General features: G+C 41.4%; 1 protein-coding gene across 1 annotated transcript in view; it reads left to right on the top strand.

The window, feature by feature from the left end:
* The window catches only part of LOC121507973 (alpha-1,6-mannosylglycoprotein 6-beta-N-acetylglucosaminyltransferase B-like), a 187,880-nt gene that overhangs the window by 44,890 nt on the left and 115,873 nt on the right, over window positions 1-27,117 (top strand). The window lies entirely within an intron of this gene.

Below are 27,117 nucleotides of genomic sequence, written 5' to 3'. Positions count from 1 at the left end.
AATTAGCATTAGCAAATTAGTAGCACATCGCACCTGCAGCATAAAAAGACTTACAGACATACAGGAAAACGTGAGCTCCAAAAAGACAAATGTATGATGCTAAAGTTAATTGGTGTCTTGTTTGTGTGCTTTTAAAGCAACTTATAATCTAGATGGTTTACAATAGGGCTACTAACATATGTTACATGTCACTATTGTGGGTCTGTAGTGTGATATTAAAGGGTCAGATAAGACAAAAAGTCACACTTCCTCTATGAACATGTCAATGCAGTAAACATAATTCCCTGGATAAATACAGAAATAAAATATGATTTGATTGCTGGAGCAATAATTCAGTGTAAAAGGCCTGCTCATAGAGTAATACAGTCTGTTTCATTTATAGAATGATAAGAGCATTGTGCAGGGCAAGCCTGCAAAACATTACATTTCAGTCAGGACCACATTGTCAAGAAACATACATGATGTGTGGCTATAAATGTTCTAGCAGTTACTAATTTGCACTTAGTTGCTGTTGTCTATATTTGGTGGTGTGGCTGTTCTGGGATCCCCTGCCATTCCACGATACGTGTAAAGCATCAAGCAGGAACAGCACACGTTCCTGCCTTTCCTGTGCCTATAAGGACACCCTGAGGCAGCAGGAGAAGCAGCAAAAAACCCCAGAGCAGAGCAGGTATCAGCAACAACAGAATGGCACTGATTAAGTCAGAGGCAGAATAAAAGAGGAGCTGGGGTGGAGGAGGGTGGCAAACACAGCTTTCAGAGGGAGCAGCAAAGCTAAGCCAGGCTAGAGCAGTTTGAATAAGGCAGCACGAGTATGATTAGCCAATAGCTTGCTTAGAGCAAACCACCCGTCAGCTGATAAGGGCTTGAGATTAGCTGATCTCAAATTTATGGCAGCGCTCAACTCTGGACGAAAGATATCTTTAGACATGGACTTTGTAAACTCATAGAGTCTCATAAGCACACTGTCTTCGAACAAATAAATGCAGATACCTGTGATGTTTGTGTGTGGGTTGAACTCAGGTGCGGAGACGGAAGCAGTTTTAACAGTTTATTTGTGAGGATAAGTGCACCAGGGAAGGGGATTCCAAGAGTCCAGGAGGGAGTGAGGGAGTGCTGGAGCTGGCTGTGGTGAATTGAGCAGGAGGCACTGGAAAAAAGGAGGAGAGGCACGTTAGCGACAATATAGACAAAATGCAAACACTAGAGATCACTGGAATCATCCAAAAAGCACAAAGAACTTCTCTGAAGGATCACGAGAAGGAGCCTGGAGACGACGTTTACCGTGAGGTAATGTAGACAAGACTCAGGCGCTGTAGAGAGCTGCAGCCAGTCTTAAATAGCAGGTGTGATTAGAGGATTCGCTGCAGGTGTGCCTCTCCACAGCACCAGGGGGGCAGGGTGAACGCCTCAGGAGAAACAGAGTCAAGTTAGCAGCCAGCAACCAGCTCCGGAAACCGGAAGTACCACAAAGTAAAATATTCAATACAAAATAAACACCACAGTACCCCCCTCTCAACGGACGCCTCCTGGCGTCCTGCCAGGCTTGTCCGGGTGCGCCTTGTAGAAATCCCGAAGAAGGTTGTCGTCTAAAATTAGTTTTCTGGAAATCCAGGAGCGCTCCTCCGGGCCGTACCCCTCCCAATCTACCAGAAACTGGTAACCCCGGCCTCGAGGTCTAACGTCCAGGATCTTGGAAACGGTGAAGGCGGGATGGTCATCGATGATCCGGGGGGGAGGAGGGGCGACGGTAGGAGGGCTCAGATCACTGGAGGAGACCGGCTTGAGTAGTGACACATGAAAGGTGGGATGGATCTTCATGGATTCAGGAAGTTTGAGCTGTACTGCCGAGGGGTTGATGATTTTGGTGATCTCAAAAGGTCCAACGTAGCGGGGGGTCAATTTTTTGGATTCTGTCTCGAGGGGTAGGTCTCTGGAGGAGAGCCAGACCTTCTGGCCAGGGAGATATTCCGGGGCAGGAGTGCGGTGGGCGTCAGCCAGTCTTTTATTGCGAGAGTGCCGCCTTGGCTGTCCGCCACACCTCTCTGACGCGCTGGAGATGGTGCTGCACGGAAGGGACGGAGACCGAGATCTCCTGGTAGGGAAACGGGGGGGTTGATACCCGAGGCAACACATGAACGGAGACATGCCGGTAGCAGCGCAGGTGAGAGGGTTGTGGGCATATTCAATCCAGGGGAGGTGAGAGCTCCAGGTAGAGGGATGATGGGCAGCAACACAACGTAAGGCCGCCTCCAGACTCTGATTGGCCCTTTCAGTCTGGCCGTTGCTCTGTGGGTGGTACCCAGAGGATAGGCTGACTGTGGCCCCCAGCTCCTTGCAGAACTCTTTCCATACACGTGATACAAACTGGGGTCCGCGGTCCGACACGAGGTCGCTAGGAATTCCATGGATACGGAAGACATGGAGGACCAACAGGTGAGCCGTCTCCAAGGCAGAGGGGAGCTTGGGGAGAGGGACGTAATGGACGCCTTTGGAGAACCGGTCCACTATAGTCAGGATGACTGTGTTTCCCTCAGAAGGTGGGAGACCGGTGACGAAGTCCAAGGCTATGTGCGACCAGGGATGACCAGGAGTGGACAGGGGCGCAGAAGGCCAGCAGGGGTTGATGAGAGGATTTTCCTCTGGCACAGGTGGAGCAAGCAGCCACGAATTCACGGGTGTCTCTGGTCATGCCCGGCCACCAGAAACTCTGCTGTAGGAACCCGAGGGTCCTCTGGAAACCGGGGTGGCAGGTGAGTTTTGATGCGTGAGCCCACTGGAGCACTGGAGAGCGAGCTGAGTCCGGGACGAAGAGACGGTCTGGGGGTCCAGTTCCAGGGTCCGGTTGGGCTTTCTGGGCGTCTTTGACTGCCTGGATGATGTCCCATGTGGCAGCACCGACGATACAGGAGGGGGGAAGAATCAGGTCCGGCTCAACACTCTCACGAGAAGGGGAGTCCAAACGAGAAAGGGCATCAGGTTTAGTGTTTCTGGAGCCTGGCCTGTAGGAGAGGGTGAAGTGGAAACGACTGAGAAAAAGAGCCCACCGGGCTTGACGGGAGTTGAGTCTGCGCGCCGTGCGCAGATAGTCGAGGTTCTTGTGGTCAGTCCAAATGATGAAGGGCTGTCGCGTGCCCTCCAGCCAGTGCCTCCATTCTTGTAGTGCCCACACCACAGCCAGCAGCTCTCGGTTTCCCACGTCATAATTCCTCTTGGACGGGGACAAACGACGAGAGAAGAAGGCACAAGGGTGAAGCTTCTTCGTAACGGGGTCTCTTTGTGACAGAACAGCCCCGGCTCCGGTCTCCGAGGCGTCCACCTCCACCACGAATTGGAGGGAGGAGTCAGGGTGCTTGAGGACGGGAGCTGACGTGAACAGAGTCTTGAGCCTGGTGAATGCCTCAGCAGCCTCAGGTGACCACCGGTAGGGGAACTAGGGAGGTGAGCCTAGTGAGGAGCAGCCACCCTACTGTAATCTCTAATGAACCTTCTATAAAAGTTTGCGAAGCCTAGAAATCGCTGGAGTTCCTTACGGTTACCTGGGACGGGCCAATCAGTGACTGCTCTGATCTTAGCAGGATCGGGTTGTAATTGGCCCTGGGCAATGATAAAACCTAGAAAACTGACTGATGGGGTGTGAAACTCACATTTCTCGGGTTTGACATAAAGTCTGTTCTCTAGTAGCCTCTGGAGGACTAAACGAACATGTTGCTGGTGTTCCTGGAGTGACCTGGAGAAGATAAGTATATCGTCAAGATATACGAACACGAAGCGATTGAGCATGTCCCTGAGCACATCATTAATGAGGGCCTGAAAAACTGCGGGGGCGTTAGTGAGACCAAAAGGCATGACCTGGTATTCGAAGTGGCCAATAGGGGTCTTAAAGGCTGTTTTCCATTCGTCTCCCTCTTTAACTCTGATGAGGTGATAGGCATTTCTTAAATCTAGCTTGGAGAAGACCTGGGCTGAACAGAGAGGCTCGAAAGAGGGGTCAATGAGGGGAAGTGAGTATTTGTTTTTTACAGTGATGTCATTAAGTCCTCTGAAATCGATACAGGGGTGGAGTGTGGAGTCTTTCTTTTTGACGAAAAAGAAACCAGCTCCTAGAGGAGACGAGGAGGGACGGATGAGACCTGTGGCTAAAGAATCATGAATGTAAGTCTCCATGGCCGCCCTCTCCGGGGCGGAGAGGTTGTACAGGCGACTACTGGGCAGGGGCGCCAGGAGCAAATCGATCGCACAGTCATAGGGACGGTGAGGAGGAGAGAGACGGCTAGGTCCTTGCTGAAGACCGGGGCTAAATCATGGTATTCCTGAGGGACATTGGATAAATCAGGAGGAGTGGGAGTGACGGAAGGACGACTGACCGGTGGATTGGCTGAACGCAAGCAGTGAGAGTGGCAGTGTATGCTCCAATTGGTTATGGTAGCGGTTTTCCAATTGATCTGAGGATTATGTAATTGGAGCCAGGGGAGACCTAAAACAACGGGAGCATGAGGGGACGGAATAACAAACAGCTGAATTTTTTCACTGTGATTACCCGAGATAATGAGGGTTATGGGGGCTGTCCGGTGAGTAACCTTAGCAAGCAACCTGCCGTCTAAGGCAGTGACGTTCTTAGGAGTTGGTAAGGGTTCAAGGGGGAGTTGGAGCTGTTGAGCTAACGTGTCCTGAATAAAGTTGTCGTCAGCTCCGGAGTCAACAAGCGCACTAATGGGCACGGAATCGCGCCCCCAGAGGACACTAGAGCGGCTATGCGCGGGGAGGGCTAGAGGAGGAAGAGGTCTGGCTCACCCGAGTGCCCTGCGTTCACGGGTGAGCCCTGTCTTTTGGCGTCTGGGGACAAGTAGCGAAAGTGACCTGTCTGACCACAGTAGATACACAGTCTAAGGTTAAAGCGTCTTTGGCGCTCACTGGGGTTAGTCGGTGCGGCCTAACTGCATGGGTTCATCAACAGAAGTGGGGGAAAAGTCACGGGAAGACCTAGTGTGTTCAGGAGACTGAAGAGCAGACTGACCAGAGGGGGGAGCTACGGGGCGGGAGCTGGAGGGCCTTTGCTGACTCCTCTCTCTGCGTCTTTCTCTCAAACGGTTGTCAATGCGAATGGCTAGTGAAATTAAACCCTCAAGGGAGTCAGGTTCATCCCGGGAAGCGAGTTCATCCTTAAGCTCACTAGAAAGACTCTTAAGAAAAACCCCTTTGAGCTCGGTCTCCCCCCACCCGCTCTCAGAGGCTACAATACGAAAATCAATGGAGAAATCAGCTACTGATTGGTTACCTTGGTAGAGGGAAAATAAACGTTTGGCTGCTTCTTGGCCCTAGAGGGGATGATCAAAAATCCGACATAGTTCACTAGAAAATAACGAGTAAGAAGCTAACACTGGGGATTCTCTCTCCCAAACAGAAGTGGCCCAGCGGGAGGCTTTCCCACGTAACAAATTAATTACAAAAGCTATCTTGGCCCTGTCCGTGGGGTAACTCAGGGGCTGCTGGTCAAACACAAGGGAACATCTTAACAAAAACCCACTAGCGCTACCTATTTCTCCTGAGAAGAAATCAGGGTGAGGTACATAAGGCTCTCTATAGTGGGGGAGGGGAGGAGAAGGTGAGGGATCTACTGAGGGTGGCTGAACACTGACAGGTGGAGTGGGGTGGTGAGGCTGAGTGGCTGAGAGTAACTGCTCGGATATGCTGGAGACCTGGGTGTTGAGAGTCTGAAGAGATTGCATGATACCTTTTAACATGGACTCGTGATGTCCTAGTCGTTGTCCTTGGTGGGTGATGGCTGTTTTGAGGGTGTCCGATTCCGCTGAGTCCATTTCTGGCCTGAGTCTTCTGTGATGTTTGTGTGTGGGTTGAACTCAGGTGCGGAGACGGAAGCAGTTTTAACAGTTTATTTGTGAGGATAAGTGCACCAGGGAAGGGGATTCCAAGAGTCCAGGAGGGAGTGAGGGAGTGCTGGAGCTGGCTGTGGTGAATTGAGCAGGAGGCACTGGAAAAAAGGAGGAGAGGCACGTTAGCGACAATATAGACAAAATGCAAGCACTAGAGATCACTGGAATCATCCAAAAAGCACAAAGAACTTCTCTGAAGGATCACGAGAAGGAGCCTGGAGACGACGTTTACCGTGAGGTAATGTAGACAAGACTCAGGCGCTGTAGAGAGCTGCAGCCAGTCTTAAATAGCAGGTGTGATTAGAGGATTCGCTGCAGGTGTGCCTCTCCACAGCACCAGGGGGGCAGGGTGAACGCCTCAGGAGAAACAGAGTCAAGTTAGCAGCCAGCAACCAGCTCCGGAAACCGGAAGTACCACAAAGTAAAATATTCAATACAAAATAAACACCACAATACCAAAAACTTGAATATTGACTAATAAGGAGTTAATATTAAATAACTAAAACTTTATTTAAATATGTTTTTTACTCCTTAGGTTGTTAGTTAACTCTCCAAGATGTGAACATCCTGCTTCTGATCCCTTAAATAATGAACCAGTATTGTTTCAGTTTCAAGTATTGTTTCAGTATGGAGTATTGTGACACAAAACTTGGTATCCATGTCAAAGTTAAATTTCTGGTATCGTGATAACACCAGCAAGCAAAACACCACACACAAAGACATGGTAACAAAATGACATATTTATTGCTGTCCACATCCACACACACAGAGGAACAACAAAAACACCATGTCTAGTCCTTGTCATCAATATTTCAAAAGAACAACGACCCCAGCAGAGGAGGATGAATAAATAATTGAAAAGGCATCCTGTGGGATTTAATAAGCACGTTCTTTGCATTCACGCGTTACAGAGTGTGTTGTGTATACACATTTCAATGGCCATCACTGTAGAAGTCATGTACGATCACCTTGAAGTGAAAAGTAAAGTTGTCAACACGGCAGTAACTTTGTTTTGAGTATTTCAATTGCTCTCTCCTCACGTCTGCCACAGTATCATCAGAATAAAACACAGCAGGGTTTCAGGTAGCTGAGAGATAATGCAATTAGGCGGAGAGCTGAGAGCCTGAGCTGCAGACAGAGGTTTATTGAAGCTGACATGGCTGTCAGAGCTGGAAGAAGACACATCAGAGTCTGAGCTTTAAGTATATGTATGTGTTGACTTAAGTGTGTGAGAGAGACAGACACAGAGCAGGCAGATGCAGCAGAATGCTGCAGATTACAAAACGGAGTAACAGTTGGAAACTGAGGTCACTCTTGTCATCGTTCATTTAAACACAAAGGCCTCTGTCTTTTGGCCTAGTTTTTGCCATATGCGTTTCCCTCGCCTGTATTTGGTTTTCTTCTCCACATTGTTTATTTTCTCTGATCCTCAGCTGCAGATTGCAAATCTCATCACACACTCATATTTGACAAGAATGAGATTTTATGATTATATTTTTTTTAATTAGTTTTTCTAATTAACTGCCTGATTAAGATTTCACACTTTGCTGGCTAGAGTTTACAACAAAACTCTTTATTGAATATTTCATTCTTTCATACTTTTATGCAGACACTGATCCAAATGCCTTTTTAAACCAGTAGACAACAAAGGTTGTGCCATAATTAGAGATCCACAGATTGAGAATATAATGGCTAAAATGACTGATTTAGCTTATGCCAAGCTGATACCAATACAGATGTTTTTCCACATCTTCTTTTGGTGTAAGATCCTCACTACACCAACATTTTCTTCCATGTTTGCTGATCACAGTCCAGTGTCCACAAAGCACATGTAACTGTTGTGATCAAGCTGCAAAGAATAAATAGACTGATACTTAGGAGGCTACCTTTATCTGACTTGTAGCATACAGATTATTACTGCACATTATCAGAATCTGTCTAAGGTTGTGATTGCTGTTAACATCCTCTGGATGGGAAAGAAGAGAGTAAAGTGAAAAGGTTTACATTTGATCAGCTGTCCTAACTCAGTTTGCCAACAAAGTTTGTAACCAATGATGAATCACGTCCTGTGTCTTTGTAATACAGGCCAAGTGTCCTCATTTTTTTTTTTTTTTTTTTTTTTTTTTTTACATGCGGTAAAAGAACTAGCAATTACTTGGTCCAGCCTTTTGTATAATGTGATTTTTAATCACATGCTGTTATACTGGATACGAGGGGAATAATTTAGGGAAGGTTTAACAGTATTAAGAATTAGATATTGCCTAATCCTACATCTGACATTTACAACAGACCATGGCAGGATCCGTGTTTGCCATAAATAGTGGTAAATGTCACGACAAGCAAAGATTGTTGAAGCTGGAGACAATGTTTTTATTCCTCACTTTGTTGCATTACAGTATATACAGTGCCTATAAAAGGATTAACCTCCATGAATGTTTTAACCTTTTATGGATTTTACAAATCAGAGATGATCAATATAAGTTGGCCTGTTTTATAAAGTTACAAAAAACCTCTTTAATGTCAAAGTGAAAACAAGTGATTGTAGTATAAAGACACACGTGTCTGGACATTCCAGTCACTGGCTGATCAGAATTCCTGGCTACCATTACACCATGAAGACAATCCGATCCGACTCAATTCAGTTCGGTACGATTTGATCCAGTACGATCTGATTATAGAATCATAATAACTTTTTGCTTTAACAAAAATTAGCAAAAAAGGGGAAAACAATATAATTTCATAATAAGCTAAGTTTATTTGATCTTATTTATAAAACAGACTAAATGCCAGGCCTCCTGTTGCTAACATTCTGAAATCATGTTTAAGAAAGTTTTCATCACACCCAGGTGTCTTACTTTGACGTTAAAGTGGGAGATAAATATTAATATGAGTTTTTACTGGTACATGTTCGTCCTTCTGTACTTGTTACTTCCTTAGCGTTATTAAGCCCAATAACAGCGCAAACTAAATATCAGATTTTCCCAAGAAGCACAAATTGAAACAAATTTTAAGTCGCAAGGAGATTTTGATAGACAGAGCTCTGTGTGTCTGCTGGTACAGGAGAACAAGGGGTTAAAATAATATTGAAAACAGTCAAATTAAAACAGCTTTCTATACATTTTTTTCCTTTCATAATTCCTCTTAATGTGAGTATTCAGTCTACATGTCGCAAAAACATGGTTATTTCCTTTCTCTGTGTATCTGACCGTTCTTGATTGTTTTCATTCTTGAATTAATTCACTGGAGAACAGCTGATCTCCAGCTCAGTGAAGTCCTCTCTGTTTAATGTCATATCAGTGGGCTCAGATGTATTGATTATGTCACCAAATCAATCACTCCCAACAATACGTTACAGTTGTAAACCCGGTGAATATTTTGTGATAACTGAAGACTTCTCAGAGTTTTAACTCAGAAAAGTGTTTGTTTGGGTCTGTTTATGCTGCATTTAGCGTTAGCATCTTAGCTAAACTTTAGCTCCGCTGTCTCAACAGGTGAGATTTATGAGCTGCTGTAGTTCTCAATCTCTTTTCTCCAAAACGTACAGATGGGCAGACATTTAGAAAGTTATCCTTCCTTCATATAAAGTCCACATGACTTTGTCCTGAGATGCAGAACTGTAACTGTTTAGGCAACAACCAGTGAAACAGCTACCTAGCGAGCACCTGCGGCAAACGGAACTCTCGTTCAAGGTAAGAGGTCACTGCAGGTCCTGCGAGATTACAGACGCTGACGCTGACGCATTAAAACCTGTCCAAAGACCGGTTCATGCCGCATTTTTTCCGATCCAGGGCTCCGCGGACCGATGCACTCGGACCGCTTACGTCAAGATCAGTTAGCCGATCCATATTGGATTATCTTTACACCACTATTTACCAGTCAAAAACTTTATAGGAGAGTGGCAAGGAGAAAGCCACTGTTGAAGAAAACTCAAATTAAATCTCGACTAGAGTTTTGCCAGAAGGCACATGGGAGGCTCCATGGACAAGTGGAAGAAAGTTCATTTGGTCTGATGAGACCATTATGGTGCTTTTTGGCCATCAGACAAGACACTTCATTTGGCAGACACCAAACACACCACCCCCACTGTGAAGCCCTTGGTTGCAGCATCATGCTGTGGGGATGCCTCTTATAGCCGGATCTGGGAGGCTTGTAAAGGTAGAGGGTAAAATGAATATGACAACATATAGGAAAATCCTGGGGGACAGTCTTATTCAGTCTGCTTGGGAGAAGATTCATTTTCCAGCAAGACAATGACTTGAAACATACAGAGAAAGCTACACAGAAATGGTTTCAGAGACAACAAGGTGAATGTTCTGGATTGGCTGAATCAAAGCCCAGACCTCAATCAAATAGAGAATTTGTGGCTGCACTTAAAAAGAGCCATTCACTTCCAATCCCTGTGCAACCCGACAGAGCTTGAACAGTTTTGCAAAGAAGAATGAAGTAAAATTGCAGTGTCCAGATGTGCAAGCCTGATGGAGATCTATCCACACGGACTTAGTGCTGTGATTGCAGCCAAAGGCGAATCTACTAAATACTAACTTGAAGGGGTGAATATTTATACACTCACTTATTTTACATTACATATTTTTATTCAATTGGCATTACTTTGTAGAAATCTATTTTCACTCTGACATTGAAGAGGTTATTTTAACTTTTTTTTTTTTTTGGTAAATAAAGTCAAATTATATTGACCATAACTGATTTGTAAAATCAATAAAAGGGCAAAGCATCCAAGGGGTGGATACTTTTTATAGGCAATGTAAACTGTTAAAAAAAAAAAAAAGAAATCACCTGCACAAATATTATACATTTTAACTTCCCCTGAAATCTGAATCCTCTATGCCTCTTCATCAAAATTACTTTAAACTGGTTTGAATGTTTTTAACACATTTGAGCGAATAATTACTCTTTTTTAAATCTCAAGTCAATAAAAACAACTTTTATAACCCTTTTTTAAATCTGTAGTGTTTGTTTCAGTAAGCTGAAAAGAAAAACATATAGATGAGATGTCTCACAGTTACACATAAAATAATTATCACTGTTTTCTTATTCAGTGTGTCTTTGAGATTAGCTAGTTGCTGCTAGCTGTGTGTCCTGAAAAATTAAACAAGGCCCTCTGTTTTGCCTTCTCTGGGAACAAAAAAATTGCTTCTTTAAAATTCTATCAGCGACTTCAAGTTCAGAAGCTTGTAGCACTCAGAAAGCATGATGACTTTCAAAAAAAAGGTGCATCCCGTTTCTAAAGCACCACAGCTGCTGCTTACACCCTAAAAATTCTCTTTTTGTTGCAAAACTTTTCCAGGAATGCAGAGGAATTTAATTTTTTCAGTCTAAAAGTTCTTTTTACAAAGAACCAGGAATAAGAGAAGTGGAAAGGCTTGTTTCAGCTCAGTGAGACTCTGATGTTGCACTGATGTTGCCACTGGCTAATGCCCACAGCCCAGCTGTTAATTTCTGCTGTAAAAATTTGTATATCCTCAGTTTGCAACCCAGTCTCCCATCATCAGAAGGCCAGATGTCCTTTCTGGCCCCAAGAGCGGGTTGTCATTCCTCTCTCACACACGGTTTCACTAGTCCTCTGCTCCATTACCTGCGAGTCAGAGTAAATAACAGAATGAGTGAAAGTGCCAGGGTGCTAAAGTATTTCACTGAGCAAAAAAAGAGAGCAGATCCTGCCAAAGCTCTCAGCACAGAGCCTGAGAGACGCTAATTTATGTGCCGAAGGCTGAATTACAGAGACAAACAGTTAAAGGTCTAGAGAGAGAAAGATGGAGGGACTAATTGATAAGATTTAAAGGGAAAGAATGAGGATAAAAGAGTCTGAGACCCAAAAAAAATGAAGACAGATGAAAGGAAGATGATTGAGAGTTCAGAGAATAGGCAGATTGTAGGACCAAATAGCTTTTAAAGTATCTGTACTCTAACAGGATAAATGTGTAGAGACAAAAAATATGGTGAGCCTATTTGTGGTTGCACATCACCATAGAAATTACCCCTAGCATATTCTGACTTTTATACAAGTGTTGACAAAACACTGAGTCAAAAAAGTTTGCACACAGTGTAAAGGGGTCATAGTTGAGCATACAGGTGAGAATGAATCACTGTAAGTCATCAGAGAGCCTGGCAACAGACAGATTAGCTGGTAAACACTCGCTAAAGTAAGCTGCAAAACTAGAAAAGTTTCCAGCAAGTGTGTCACTGAAGTGAAATGGAGGACAAGGAGAGGAAGCAAGCAAAGCAGAGCTGAACATTTATTTCACCCTTTTTTGTTGGATGGCATCATGGCTATTTTTTCTGCATGATAAGCAGAATCTGACACTGGCCTCTGGCATTATCCTAACATTTCTCGAAAACCGATGAATGACCACTACAATCCACTCGTCCTAGATGGGTTTTACTGCTGTCCTACTCTCAGTCCTCCATCCTCGCCTTATCCTCCCCTAAGGCCTGCAGTGCAACCATGTTTCATTGGCATGTTGATTGATAGGAGGCCTTCGGGAAATGTGGCGAAAGATAATGCAGAGGCAACGAGGATAGAGCACATGCAATGTCTACCTAAGGCTTTGCTCTGCAACCAACTCATGGGCATCTTTTACTGTGGAATATTTTTTCAATCTAGTCAGACCATATGGTACAAGGTTTTCTTTGGTTAGGTTTAACAAAACACAGAGCCCAACAAAGGGGCAATGTAATAGTCTTAATGTTAAACTCTTTCTTTTAATGGTAGCAAAAGAAAAAAGAAACAAAGCAGTCCAATCTGCTTAGTGGGATTGCATCCTTTAGTGTCATGAATTCATTTCTTCTGTACAGCCTGATTCATGGCTGGCAGAGGTTTTATGTTGCTATAGAAATGAACTTAGCAATCATGCTTACTAAACTGAAATGACATGGTTTGTCTCTGAGGATTATTTGGAAGCCATGTTTCAAATTAAACTTTTTCATTTTAGTTATTGAATGTGACTTTAGATAGTTTTGTCTTAAAAAATAAAATAAAATAAAAAGCTGCTCAGAACAATTTCTGACGCTTTGTACAACAATGTAATCTGAAAATATGGTGGTAATGCACCTATGAGCAGGTACGTTTTGATCTCTAGACAGCAAGACACATGGTCAGCTGACATAAAAGAATCCTAACTGGCCTAATTTTTGGGAAATTCAAAAGATATTTTCACATTTAACCCTTTTCCTTTCTACTTCTGTGTATACTTCTATGCATTAAGTGAACCTATTTGCCAATTTTACCAAGCTTTGCAATGAGCCTTGCTTATTTGCACCAAACTAGTGCAAAATGTACCTAATTTATAGGGATGTATTAGAGTTTTGGCAATATCCAATATACAGATATTTCCAAACTCATTTTAAGTGATACTGATACAGATACCTTTTTTATTGTAAAGAACATCTAGTGCACGAGTGCAAAGAAAGGGACAAGGAGGTCCACAATCTGGGAGAAGTTTTACTTTATGGTCTCATTCAGATTGTTTGGGGGCCCTTGAGTGAGTGGCACCCTTAATACTTACCATCCTTCATTTTACAGTTGTACATTTTGCCAAAATTTAATTCCAGTATATTACTGCTGATATGTATGGCTGATATAACAGCTGTAAATATCTTCAGGAGTATTATATGTGAAGCTGGTATTTAGCTTTTTAAGCCAATATCTGCCCATGCAGATGCCATTAAAATCGTGCATCCTTACTAGGGCTGGGAAATTAATTGCAAATTACATTAAATCACAATTTGACCTGCTGCAATTTACAAATCACAGAAATTGCAGTATTTCTTTAAATCAAAATGTGTTAAAATACCAGTTTGATATTTTTTGCAGCAGCAGCTTAAGAGATTTTATGCACATTACGCAAACATTCAAGTGACATTTTTTTATGGTTTATAAAAATCCTCCTTTTCATGTTTTTTTGTGTTTTTCTCAATCAAAATGAGTGACATAAAAATGCTAATGTCTAAACAAAGCAAATGACATCACATTTGCAATATGAGCAAAAATAGTAAGCTCATTCTAAATTAAACTGAGAAGCCTGCGTTACTTTATAAAAGTCATACCCCCAGCTGCGATCAGCTGGTAGCACGCTACACCTCCTCCACCCCAGCTGCCTCTTTTATAGCTTAAAGCTTTTGTACCCCCATATTCAGAATCATGCTACTGTTATATTTTATATTATTATTAAATATTATATTATTATTATATATTATATTATATACATTATATATATTATATTATTTTATATATTATATGTATTAATTGCTTCTTAAATAATTTAATTATTTTCAATGCACATGGTCTTATTTATGGAATTATCTATTGCTTGAATTTATCAAAAAAAAAACAAAAAAAAAACACAAGATTGACCTAAGAATAATTGCATATTATATCACATCGCAATATTAAGGGAAAAAAAAATTGCAATTAGATAATTTTTGCAAATCGTTCAGCCTTAATCCCTACCAATTTGTTCTCTCCTTATGCACATTGCAACAGTTTGCTGTTTTTTAATCACTGTGAACTGGTAAGCTTGTTATCTCTACCTTTTTAAAACACTCAATTACTTGAATTTTGATGCCACAAGACTTTTAACTTGCTGGAACGTGGAAGGAGCAACCCCACACCCACTCCCAAACATTTATAGGCAAAAACTCTCCTAACACCATTTTAGTTTTGTTTTGTGTTTTGTAGTCTTTAACACCCAGGCATCGACAGTTTGACCAGAAATTTACATCATGGCTTTCTTTCCCTTTTTGCAGTGACAGTAGTCGGGCATTTTGGTACAAAATGGACACATATGGGACTGTGCATATGAACTAAGTTTCATGCACTGTAACCTCCATTTCCTCAAACAAGCCTTCATTACCCAGCTAACATCTGTGCATGAGAGCAGAGAACAGAAAGAACAACCTAGATGAAAACAAGGTTACTTTCTCTTTTTGTCTAATGCATTTTATTGTACTTTAGCTGCGAAATCTGACTTTTGTTCCTTAATTTAATGGATTTTATGTTGCGGCATTGGAACGTTATTTCTTAGCTTTAACTTACTAACTAAAAATAAGAATCCACAAACATGAGAATTTGTCCACTGTGCTTTTATATATATATATATAATATATAAATATATATAAATTGCAAGCTGACCACACCTGGCATTTCCTCTCTTAGTTTCTCCTCACATTTCCTAGATTCCTCTTAGAGGAAAAACATCATGCTGTCATAACCTGCACACATAAACAAACACTCTTTTGTTTCCACACTGTGGCCAAATATGCACGCTCAGCTACAAAGAACAGTGAAAAGGTCATGTCACACATATTTCCCATCTAAATCCTGTATACCCCCACCTTACACATACTCTTAACTCAGCCTCTCCATCTCTGCCAGTCTGGCCATGAAAGCACAACGCTCTGTCACGCTAACAAACAGTGACGTGGTTGTGTTGAAAGGGGCCCCTGGAGCTGCATGTCTGTCTGTTCTGAACAGCACAGCCGCGCTGAAGCAGTGAAAGTCATCAGAGAAATGCTTTCTGAGAGACAGCAACTTCAGTAGGTGGTGGAGATGGTAATGAGGGCCAGGCCTGTGTCTGTCAAACTTGTCAGGATGGTGCGTGAAGAGGGTGGGTGCGTTAAGACATCAAATGTGAGGTCATCACTCGTAAATGTCACCGTTCAGTTCGGCGGAGAAAACAGTGCTCGTTCATGTGTAATGCTCAGAAGAAATCCATTGTTTTGTATTCCATTTGAGACAGACGTCGCTATCACAACATTTCATCACAGTTTCATCAAGAAGCAAACACACCCACACCCACGCAGACACACTGAGCTTGTCATCAGATTAGCCTTTCATGCTGTTTGTGAGCATATACAATTTAGTCTCTATTCAAATATTGTTTTTTATTTGTCTGTCTCAAGTGCTTTGTGTGGGTGTTTGTCTGCGAGCTCAGAGATAGCAGTTTTTCAGCCTCTGTCATCATCGAAAGATGAACTATGAAAAATCAAGAAGACACAGAGGGAAACAGAAAATTAGAGAGTGATAGAAAATAAAAAAATACGAGGAGATAATGAAGCTAGAGCAGGATTGTAATATATAGAGATAAATATCTTGCCCGTTTTGAGACTGACTGACAAAACGACAGTTGTCTTAGGCTGTATGCAAACCATTCTGAATTTGAAGTTAATCTTTAAAGACACAAGAGTTGGAGTGATGCTCCAACTTTTTCCTAATCCCCCTCCTCGATCACTTTGCGAGGGAAAATCGTTAAAAAGAGAAGTGACAGTAAATGTCAGCATTAATAAGCTTTGTAGCTGTCTGTCTTTCTTTATGTCTTTAATATCCTCTCATCCATCCCATCTGCTGTCATGAAATCCAATTTGCCGTGACAATGTTGAATGAATGGTGAAAAAATGTCAAAACCAGATGAACAATACAAATTTTAAAAGCTAAATCAAGAGGAGGGATTAAGATTATTTTTTTCTTTTCAATCATCACTAGCTGGTTTGATTCTGTTCCAATCTATCCCATAAGGTTCAAAATAGCATATTGATCATCCTGCCAAATGTGGTCCTACATCTTATTAAATACTCTTTTCCATCATTGATATTCATTGTATTTGCTTTATTGCCACTATGATATTTCACTCCCTTCATGCTTCATTTGCCACATTTCTGTATTTCAAAGCTCTGCTTGCGCTGAAGTCTTCCATTTCTACCGTGATGCTCACAAAAGAAACTCCATCCCACCCTTTTTTGTCTGCACTCAATCCCGGCATTTTTCAGCTAATGAACGGTAGATTTCCCGTGCCATAATAATTAAGCTGCATGCAATTTGTTGTAATTGAGTGTGGGTGTGGAAATGAGGAGAGCGGATGTAGTGGAGATTGGAGTGGTAGCTGTATGGAGCACCAGTCTGTCTGCCCAGACTTTAACTGTTTTGATTATGTCATTTCCTTTACTGCAGATGAGAGGGAGTGTGATGTAAACTGAGGCGATTTCCATGTCAGTGGAGTAGTTAGATGGGACAAGAGGAAAACGGGAAAAGAAAGGCATGTGAGGGGAAAGAAAGAGAAGGAAATTTAAAGTGTCTTTGAAGAGATTTGTTTATTGTTTATTTATTTGAATCCCCATATATTAAAGTGTTATCCGCCTCACATTATCAGCAAAAATTTAAGTGTTAATATCGGCGTCTATCAGACAACTCTTGGCCAATTACTAATAATTTTATATAAGGTATAATCAACTGATTAAATTTGCCAGCATATTAATCAGTTAGGCCTTAGTTGTCAGAAGCAGCATGACACACCTCTGCAGGAGAGAAATTAAACTTAAAAACCACAGGTGCAGATTATCACAATTGTTACTGATCCCAATTATCATCACCCAGCTCCCACAGCCAATCACAGCTCTTTCTCTCAACACAGTGGCCCATTTAAATATGACTTGGTATCCCTATTTGCATTAATTCTGATGTACCATACTGCTGCTGCTGACAAAGCTTAACCTCCTCCACCCCAGCCTCCTCCTTTATAGCATAAAGCTTGTTGCACCCTCATATTGAGAGTTATGCTACTAAGTTTGTTATTGCTTTTGAACTAACTTTATTATGTTCAGTACATTGTCAATTATATAGCTATCCATGTATGAGTTTCTAGTTATGCACCTCCTGGAAAGTCAGAGCATGCTGCTGGTCTTACCCAGGGAGCATCTTTTGAGAAGAGCCTTCTCTGCCAAGCAATCCATTTTGCAATTAAAAAGGTAAAATATATAATGAGAGTGTTCCTGACTGAAATAAAGTTTGAGCTGTATCGCCCGGCTGTACTCATTTAGAATCTTTGGCTTGGACCTCTTTCTGCATGGCTCCCATTTACTCTGTGGTAACAGCATCAGAAAACAAAACACAAAAAGCCAAAATTCATGCTGATGACCTGCTTTGATTTCTTCACTTTTAAGGATGCTTCAGCATTAATTTAAGGCCGTCTCATTACCAGATAAATTCTCAGGAGCTTTAAGATCAAGGGAATGATGATAAATAGGAAGTATACAAACATAGATGTGAATTTGTGTGTCTTTTTAGCTTGAGGTTGTGATTTTGAAAAAGTCTCCTGAGGTACCCAAACAGACTGCAGTGATGATGTCATCTGGAGACGAATGCTGGAGCTGACAGCGAATAATGGGAAACAACAGGCAGGACACCATGACAGCACCCATGGTGATTTCACTGGGATGTGTCTGCTTATTCTTAGTCACAGCTGGAAGCTCTGCTTTCAGATTATACTCACTGGGATGGAATCTCTAACAAACACTTCTGAGCCCCACAGAGTTATTAAGCACTAATGAAACATTTCCATAATGTAACATGGTGACTCTGTTTCCCAGCTCAAATAGAATTGTTTGTTGTTTTAATTCATTGACTCCTCTTTGAGGTTGATTTTCCTGATTTAGTAGCTTTCAGTCCTGTGTGTCAGAGTGTGTGTGCACCTCCTGTGATGAAATGACATCGCTCTCCGGTTAATTTAGCTGTGTCAACTCTTATCCAGCAGGCCCTTCTGTCAGCATTCATCAAACCACAAATGGTTTTCCTCTCATGAATATGCAAACTCCCCCCCGCAGCCAATCAGAAAACCATCCTGCTCTGGCACCCAGAATACCTCATGCCCACAGATGTGTGTGTGTATGTGCACGTTTGGGTGTGCTGACTTATCAGTTAGTCACTTGTGTGCTGCGTACAGCTGCAACCATCTCAGAGATGATGTGTAGACACACAAATTGGATGCCATCCACACACAAACATGGGAGAATGATTGGCGGGCTCACATAGGAAGGATTATAGTTCAGAGCTGTCTCACAAACCCACTACATATCAAATGACAGAGTGCGCTTCAAGACGTTTTCATTTTCAAAGACAGAGCTTCATAGTGCTTGATGTGTGGCGACAGCAAAGTGCCATTACTTCACTGCAGGCGGAAACTCATTCCTCTCTTTTAGATGAGTTTCTTTAGATATGATTTCATCATTTTCATAATGCTTTTTATGGGATCATGCAGTATTTGATTTGTACTTCTAGACTGTGAGAATTAGCTGTTCAATAAACTTAGCAAATCCAAATCCAAACATCTGCGATCAAGTGCACACATGCTGTTAGATTTGGGATTACATTTTGCAATCAATACCTAAAGGTTTGATCAAATTAAACATGCAAAAAAAGAAAAAAAAAACAGAGTTAACCAAACTCAGTCTACTGCAGAATGCCCTTTCTTTGCCCTCTGTCCTTTTAACAAAGATAAACACTCAGACTCACACAGGGTGCCAGAACACCCAGGGGCACAATCGTGCTCTTTAAACAGAAGCAAACCCGCTGTTTCACTCTTTTTATGCTAAGAAGTCAACCTCAGCGGAAGAATCCATTACAGATTGTAGTTCTTACACAATACATGTCATAGTCATAGTCGTTGTTATGCTGAAGAGACACTCCCCTGCCTGTGCTGTGTCTATTACACTGTGGCACCCTGCTGTGCTGGGATATGAAAGGTCTTTTGAAGAGAACAGCTGACAATGACAAATACTTTTCCTGCTGAATGAATTGTAAATGTTTGAATTCAGTAACATAAAAGGATTTAATGGAGAGAAGTCATTGCTGATATATATTGCGTGACCTTTTGTGTCATGAACTTTACTGTAAAAGTCAAGCTGTCAAACATGCTGTGGCTATTTCATGCACGGATTTTCTGCACAAAGACGGACACAGCTACTCCTCAGTGAAATTTCAGTCATTTGTATGGATTCTTAGTAAAGCTGCATGTGGCTGGCGATTTAGTTTCAAGCCACTGATGTTTATTCTTTCCACCGTCAAAATTGTGCTGCTGGGACACTGAAATTAGATGAGGGAGAAGAGTCGACTTTCTTTGGAGGCTTCTGCAGACACACACACACTTTACACTTACACAATAAGTCTTGGACTCAGTTTTCAGCAGAGACACTAACAAGGATTCTGTTCACGCTTCATGCATTTCAGTCCTCAGGAGAAATATGATGTACCGTGACACTAAATATTCAGTCCAATATGGTGGCTAAAGCAGGGCACTCTGTGTGACTGTGCAGGGTGTGTTTCTTTTATTTATTCCTGCCTATGCCAGTGGGGGAAGCCAAACGTGGCATGAAATAGTGCACCAGCAGCTTGTGCCTGTTAGCTGAACACTTTTACTCTCATTGAATCTTAAGTCTGCATTCATCTGATGCTAACACAAACAGGTAGTGAGGCAGAAAGGCATCAACTCTGTCTGACTGAAGGCCAGTAAACTAATTTTGTGTGCCGTTCTGTCCTAACTGGAGCTCCAGGGGCGGGTGAAACATCTATCGGCTTTGCATGCATTGCTCTCATTGAGCAATTTCAACATGACACAAAGTCACTCATTGCGTTACTCTTGGACAGCTCATGTTAATGGTGCCCACTCTCTCTTCAGTCATTCTGCCTCATGGATGCCTTTGGTTGGGTGTTTTACTTAAACTTGCTCAATGTTAGTCCTTAAGGCAACCATACTGGGTCAACCATAAAAATGTTTCATAAAATGTACAATCATTTTTAGAAATTTTGAAAAAGAAAATGCACATTTGTGTGTATCTTAATCCACTAATGTTTTGCAAGTATTTGGAGTGAACAGGTTGAGCAGTAGATTGTGTTACTCATGAAAAAAATGACAAAACATTGGAGAAGAGGAGGGCTCAGCACCATGTTGCATTATGGTTGACAGTCTGTGTCTTTGAAGTTGATTCTGTTGAATATTCTTACCTGCCTCAGTGTGCTATGCCGGGTTTGATAATAGTCGTGGTAAGACTGCCAGTCTGCTTATTTGCAGTATGCTGAGCCTGACCTAGCTGGTTTCTGGTCTTAAAAACAGTAATTAGTTAATGGCTAAAGCCGCTACAGTGTAGCATCTACTCATGACTGTAGAAAGTAGTATAGAGATAAAAAACTCAGGAGGACTTTATCAGTGGAAATGGAGAGTCGTACTTAAGCATGTTAATGCAGAGATATTGGCATGTATTCATTTATTATGTCTCTACTGCAAGAAACCCCATTTTTCCTTAAAAGATGCGCCGACTTTAACTCCTCCTCCAAAATTAAAAGCTTTTTATTTTTAGGGCTGACATCCTGTAGGTGACTGGTCATTTAGTCAGCCAATGAGCTCGCATCCAATCATCTAATATCTGTTTTCTTTGGTTGACTACAGCTGTAGATATGTTGTGGGTTTTTAGTTTGCAGCATTTCCGGTTGGGTTTTCAATGTGCAAATAATAAACTGGTGGATAGTAATGATAATAATCACAATAACCTTTATTTGTGAAGCACTTTTAGAAACAGATGTTACAAAGTGCTTCACAGAACACAAGACATGCACAACAGATCAAATTAAAATCAGCAAATTCCATAGGAACGGTTGTATTTATGCACCAGCTAACCCATAAACCCAATGAGATTCAAAGTGTAAGAAAAGCCAATAATTTAAAGACATATTATATTCAACCCCTACTTAAAGGCAGGAAAAGCCCCCCCCAGTAAAAATATGTTTAAAAGTGACTTAAAGGAAAGCACAGAGCCAGCCGACCTTTCCTCAGGTAGGTTGTTCCAGACGCTTTTCCCTGGACTAAAAATGCTCGGTCAACCTTAGTTTTCAGCTGAGATTCTGGCACAGATAAAAGACCCTTGCCCAAGGATCTCAGTGTGGGTGCACGGGAATAAGGAGTTAAAAGGTTAGTAATGTAACTGGGGCGGAGACCTTTGAGTGCTTTAAAATGATCAATAAAATCTTAAAATCTATCCTGAACCCCACTCATGACTTAATACAATACTTCAACTATGCAGAAACATTTTAATGCAACTTTCACTTTTGTGTGGCAGTCTGCAAGTGAAACAACCACTGGTGCACTAGTAATAATTACTTTTGCACACACAAGTAGAATTTATGATGCTTGCTTATGATGAATAATGCAATAAGGATTTTCCCTTGTGTGCTTTAGAGTATGCTTTCATAGATGGAGAACGGAATTTGTTTTAACAGATTAACACCATTTATGGGATACTGACCTAGCTACCCTTTTGTAAACAGAGCACAATGGTCAAACCATGTACTAGGTCCTTAACATTTTTTTATTTATGCAGTCACCACAAGATAAACTTGGCACAACAAGTCAACTCTATTTGTAAGCATGTTTGAAGCAACTAATGTTAACATGGAGGAAAAATACACAACCCATCACAGAATAGTAGTTAAAGTAAAATATATGAAATCTGTAGTGGTAGATCTTATCTATGGAGTGTTATGCTGTTCCACAGGTTCTCGATTCTCCCTAGATTTGAACCTTGTTTTGAACAATTTTGAACAATTTGAACAACAAGGAGCAGGTGTTGACTGACCACAGCCCAATCAGGAGAGACTTAATCCGAGTTTAACAGTAATTTGTTTTACAAATTCTAATTAAAGATAAGTGTGCAAAGTCCTTGGTGATTAGAGTCCATCGTGATGACTTCATGTACTTGAAGGGGTAGTACAGCAAACAGCAGGAAAAAGATATCCCCCTACAGAGTCTAGACCCTGGTGGTGTTGATGAGGTATGCAGGATGAGATGAGCAGATGGCCTGTGAGAATCTGGACTAGATGCTGATGAACTGACTGGAGGTAGCTGGGGGTGAGGAGGGTTGCAGCGTTGACATTTTCACTGACTGTGAAAGAGAGTATGATAGATTTGAAATATGACAGGTGCATGATGATTAGTCAAACAAAGTTGTGGCAGAATCTGATTAGCTTAGCACTCAAGGGAGTGAATGCTCATATCAGCTAATCATAATGTGGGATGAGAAGAAGAATGGATAAAGGGATGGATAAACGAGTGGTGACTAATGAATGAGTAGAAACAGTCTTCCTGTGTGATTTTTCTCTGAACTCCATTTCTCTGGCTGGAGCGTGAACAAGAAGCATTTTAAATTTGATCCTGCAGCGAGCAGTCTTTAGCCTTTTTTTTCTTTCAGTCCTTTTCCCTCACATCTTGTTTTACACAAATCATTAATCTGTTCTTCTAGACTGTTTTGTCTGTTAATACCAGTGTGTCACACTCATACACACACTCCACTGTTTTCGACTCCTCTGCCCTTTGAGCATGAGCGAGTCAAACCATCTCCATCTCTGCGGTAATGTTGCTGCTGTTTATCTTCTGCTTCTGTCTATTACATACATCATCGATGGTCACAGTGTCCTTCACTCTCTAATATATTACACCAGTTAGATCTGAAAGAGGTTTCATCCAGTCAGGGCAGACGCGGGCAGTCATTTCCTCTATGATGGCATCATTCAGGCAAGCTTTTAGAAAATTGGCAGTTATCCTTTACATTTGTCGTTGGGCATCTTAGTGCAACTCATTAAAAAGATTTCCTGTGTGTTTTCATCAAAGCTCACATACAGATCGCTGCTAAGATCAGCTTTTCTGAGGCACATCTCATTTATCACAGCTGGTCATTTGCGATCCATGGGAGTGCAGCTTCTGTGACTAAATCCTGACACAGTGATTTGTCAAGAAATACAGACTCACAGAGAACAATTGGCCCCCTGACTGGAGATGCCATTTGATACGTCAAACCACTGGAACATATGAAAGATCAACTCATGAACTGTTTGTGCTGTACAGACCTTTGGATTTAGTTTAAGGTAGTCCATTACACCCTCTCTGCTTTGTCGCTGCTTTATTAGTGTCTGTGACTGATCTATCAGCAAGGCTATTTTCCAATTAATCAGATTTTTTAAAATGTTGATATCATTTCTTTTAACTCCGTTGTACAAATTGCTTACCATTTTATCAGTCTCATTCCCTTGACCCTTCACACAGATGTTACCCATTATCAGCCAATCATAAAGATGTCACCAGAGCAACCCTCTGACCCACTGTGACACTGCGATTCATCACAGTCAGAGGACATGACACCGTCAGTCTGAGCCGACCAATTCTGTGGCTGAGGAGATAACTCAGTGAACGGAGGATTCCTTCAGACGCTGCTTGAGATCGAGGCGAACAATGACCTTGCACTGGAGCTGTTCGGCACCGGAGCCCATTGGCTGTAATTGCCTGTCAGGCGGCAGACGTGGGCTTTGACAGAGTGGTCAGACAGAGTAATCCAGGTGTTTGCAGTGTCAATATGGGCCCTGCCAAGTTCTCTGAAAGGAGCCTAGAGGTCTACAATCTGATCTTTGTGTCCCTAATGTCCTCAAGCTGTATCCTATTAGCCCATTTACTGCATCATGTGCAGTAATGGCATATTCCCGCAAGCCATATTTACTCTGCATTATCATGAATGGCAGTATTTGGATTAAGCTGATTTTGATTTATTTACATGAGTGAAACTTGCACCTGACATTAAAATGCATCAATGAAAAAACAAGTAGAAATCTGTTATGTACAAACAAAACATTACGTTTCCTGGGTTCAAATTACATTTGTTACTGGCATTCTGGGCATGTGGCTTTTCCAGAACACTGGCCCAAGAACATTATTTAGTAAAATAACAGTCAAGAATTTACTCTTAAAATTAACAAAATGAACTGCTCTGATTTTTTTTTTTACACACCAGACGAGACAGACAAATCCTTCTTGCACTACAAGAGCAGAACAACATTTCCTTCTCTATACTAAACTTACTTGTTTACATTTGACGCTACTGGTCAGCAGATAAGACAAAATGTTGAATTTTGCAGAGCTTTTGCCTGGGAACCAAGGGTTTTAAAATAATTTTACCAAACTAGTTTAAGGGAGAAAACTTTTGCTAGAACCCATGTTTGAGTGTTCATTCTTGCTCATTTATTTATTCAGTCTTTTTGCACTCAAGATTGTCAAGATTATTCTCAGATTAATTAAGGTCCATGATAGGTTTAAACTGCATGTTTTATTTTCCCTTAAAGCACACTTTGGTTTAGCCATTATGGGTTCTCCCTGCAGTCACAGTGATGTCAAATAAGTCCATCGCTGCTCCTTAATGTCTCATTTTACTTAAAAAAAAATTACAGACAGCTCAGTGGAAAAGTCAAAAGTCATCAGCACCATGTGATATATAACAACTACCTTTCATTGTTGTGGCTCAGAAGGTAGAGCCAGTTGTCCTGCAATCTGAAGTATGTGGGTTAAATTCTCCTGCAGTCACATGTTGATGTATCACTGGGCTAGACACTTAAGTTCTAGATCACTTTAGTGCCTCTATTGATCAACCTCACCTACATTTCCCATAAAAAGAGGCTAATCTAAGTTTAAACATTTTTGAAAACTGTTGGTTTTAATCCTGCCTGATGTTGCTGCAGTATCTTACAGTACATATGATTATTAAGAATAAACTTCAGATCATTTCTGATCACTAATTCACCCCTAGAAAGAAGAAAAGTGTTTTCAAACTGAAATTGCCATGGATCACATTACCAGCATCAGTACATGTTTTACAGTTTGACAGTAGAGACAACCCTTGCACAGTCCTATCCTGTGATGTGCCAGTATGAGCACGTCTAAATAGCAGGTCCTTTTTTTCTACAGGTGTGTTATTTGAAAAATGAGGCTGACAACATTAACAGGATTTCTGTCATCACTTTTATAACATCTCCACACAGGCAGTAGTGCTGGTGCTGGAAACAGACACCCACTCTTGAGGCATTTATATTAAGCATGAACACATTACACAGCACCTTTTTTCATGAATGTAATTAAAGCAATAACGTGGCCTTATTTAATACCCTCTGATGTGTTGATTGTTATTTGAAGATTCCTCCAACTTTTTCTCTGCAAGGACTTAGAAAGTGAGGCCAACAAACTACTGATACACTTCTAGAGAATGATTCCATCTTTTTCTCTGGCTTTAATGCCTCTCTTTTTCTTGGCTTTTATAACTAATTGCAAAGACACTCTGACTACAGGAGTGTATTCATTCATATTGTGTTCTGCCTCCTGCAGCTGCTTATATTTGCATGTAATTTTGTGTAGAAACTTCTAGCTGTGATGCTGACCAGTGATGCATCTCTGCACACACAAACACCATTCTCAGCCCTTCCCCTTCGTCCACAGAGAGCTCCGTCTGTCACGCAAGGTGAAAGAATTAAATTTGTAATTACACAGTGGCAGACAGAGAAAACAGAGACATGGTGTAATTAGTTTGTGGCCTTTTATAACTCAGTCTTGGTGAATTCCTCATTCTCATATCAAAGGGGAATCAAAGGATATAAAAGTAAGCCCTTATTCAGACATCAGACTCCAGAGTGTCTGGGTGTCTGGCCTGAACAAAAGTCAATTTATGACACAAGATCAGAAAACAGTGCTGAGTGCTGTGGACAGAGGAAATGAAAGATCAAGCTGTAGATAAAATGGTTAAAGGCGGGGATGATCAAACTGTTGGCTTTAGGACTTTAAGAGATCATATTCAGGATCACACAAAGATGACTCGCTCTAATGAAGTTTAAGTGATGTCTTTGTAGGTGTATTCTCACTTAAAAGTTAAAGTCCTTGTGTTTCAGTGTTCTTAACTTTCAGTGCAGCTAAACAAAATGAGGTTTTATAGCTTTACTTCAACAAAAAGCAAGTGGGAAGTTTGCTGAGTATGTTCTGTGGATTGTCACATGGAGGAAAATGATAGCCATTTGAAAAGGCTTTGAACGAAGGAAGCACAACAACCACAATCCATTTTATCTTGTCTCCAGCTTGCACTCTACTAAAACAGCCCATATTTAGGCTGCATTTAGATATTCATCCATAGTTTTTTTCATATTTCTGATTGAATGATGATTAAAATGTTACATAAGAACATGAGATATTACAGGATTTCTAGTTTGAGAGTTGGAACTCTTATGATTGACTGGTGATCAATCTAGGTTGTACCTCACCTCTTACCTTGTGACAGCTGGGATCAGCTGCACCCACACATAGTATAAGTAGTATAGCTAATGGGTGGGATTGTGAGATCTATCATATTTTCACTACCATCTGTTAAAACATTTATAATATTTTAGTTTCACCAAGCATAATTCAGATCATGCATAAAACACAAAACCCAAAGCTACAATCCATGTAAATGCAGCATCTCAAACTATGTGTGAATGTTATATTTGTTTAGTTCATTGCTTCTGTCGACCTCCCTCTGAAATATTCCAGTCTGTCTGTCCATAACATGTGGACCTCAGCTCATGTTTGTTTACCCTGTCTAGTTT

Source organism: Cheilinus undulatus, linkage group 4, assembly GCF_018320785.1.
Source record: "Cheilinus undulatus linkage group 4, ASM1832078v1, whole genome shotgun sequence".
In the NCBI taxonomy this organism is placed as follows: domain Eukaryota; kingdom Metazoa; phylum Chordata; class Actinopteri; order Labriformes; family Labridae; genus Cheilinus; species Cheilinus undulatus.
This window is presented reverse-complemented; position numbering and strand designations above follow the sequence as displayed.